This window comes from Salvia hispanica, chromosome 5, assembly GCF_023119035.1.
Source record: "Salvia hispanica cultivar TCC Black 2014 chromosome 5, UniMelb_Shisp_WGS_1.0, whole genome shotgun sequence".
Lineage (NCBI taxonomy): Eukaryota > Viridiplantae > Streptophyta > Magnoliopsida > Lamiales > Lamiaceae > Salvia > Salvia hispanica.
Window position 1 is genome coordinate 35,721,459 of NC_062969.1, and position 1,677 is coordinate 35,723,135.

Below are 1,677 nucleotides of genomic sequence, written 5' to 3' on the forward strand. Positions count from 1 at the left end.
TTTTTATCTCCAGTGATTCTTACCGACATATTACAGGCTGACAATGTTCGTAGGAAAAATTCCATCAATATTAGTGGTGGAATATGTCGCCGCTAATACCAGCGGATAATTTTTCATTAGTAAACATGGAGCCAATATTTTGTTGGGAATCCACTGGTAATTTAAAAGTGGGGGACATGATTTCGATCCTCCTTAGTATAAATTGAGCATAGTGATATCACGGTTCAAACAAAAAATGTTAATTAAACAATTCGTCACAAATAAAAATTGGCGTGTTATATTACAAATTTCAAATTATTCATCTATATGGTTTTGGATAGGCCTGCTTATTCGGCCGGTTCCGGTTCTAACCGGACCGGTTGACCGGTTAACCGGTTTTAAATTTTCATAAATTCAAGAACCGGAATCGGAACCGATCGGTTCCGGTTTGGAACCGGCCGGTTAAGAACCGGTCGATTCCGGTTCCGAACCGGAACCGATGTGTAATTTTAATCCGAATTTATTTATAATTTTAAATAGTTCAATACTAAAAAAATAATAATCCAACATCTAGAATTATAACAAATAATACCTAAAAATTAAAATAAATACACAAAATACAAACCAACAATACAATAATATTCATATATGGATAAGAGTGATGCCAAGTGTAGTAGGTCGGGTCGGACTAGTTTATGTTAGTAATTTTTTACTAATACAAAAATAGGAGTTCTAAACTTTAGCAATTTTTTTAAAAAAAAAATGAGTTTTAAAATTGAATTTCATTTTCCCCTTTTTGGCTAAACATAGTATTCATTGGAATTTCCAATACTAATTGATATTGTTGTGACTATTTGGTTTATACCGGAACACTTAATAAATTATTCACAAATATGTTAAAATCGTATGTTAAATGAATTGTTACATAAATTTGTAATAAATATATCATATGAAATGATATTGTATTTGTATAAGTTCTTTTGAAAACTAAAAACAAACTTATGATGTTCTACTCATTGTAGTTAGTTCATAAAAAATGGATTAGGGAAATAATTATAGATTCAAAGTATCACAGATTAAACATTTAAATCAAAAAATCACTCAATGTTTCAAACTATTTTACTTTAATTCAAAATTAATTCAATAAATTAGATTTTTTAGTATATTAAATTATAAAAAAATAAAATTGAATTATAATCCGGTTCCCGGTTAGGAACCGGTCGGTTCCGGTTTGGAACCGGAACCGGTGTTATTTAAAAAGTTGGAACCGGTACCGGAACCGGAACCGGATCTTCCGGTTCCGGTTCCTCAATTAACCGGTCAGTTCCGGTTCCGATTCCGGTTAACCGAGAACCGGTGAACCGTTTAAGCACCCCTAGTTTTGGTGATGGGGAGATTGTGTCAATTTGTCGAACAAATATCTTAGATAAAGAATTTATTTTAACCAATTGATGAACCTCGAATATTATCTTACAATATAATATATACCCTAAATGACTTTTATTTCTAAAAGGAAAGGAAGCATCAATATAGAGTATATATAGCCATGTATTTCAATTCATAATGTGATAAATAGAATGATAAGAGAAGAAGAATTGCACGTCATACTGCTCATGTCCACTATAATAAGGATAATGAAATAATAATCGATATAATAAGTGCAAACTAAAAAAATAAATGAATGCTTTCTTAATTTAG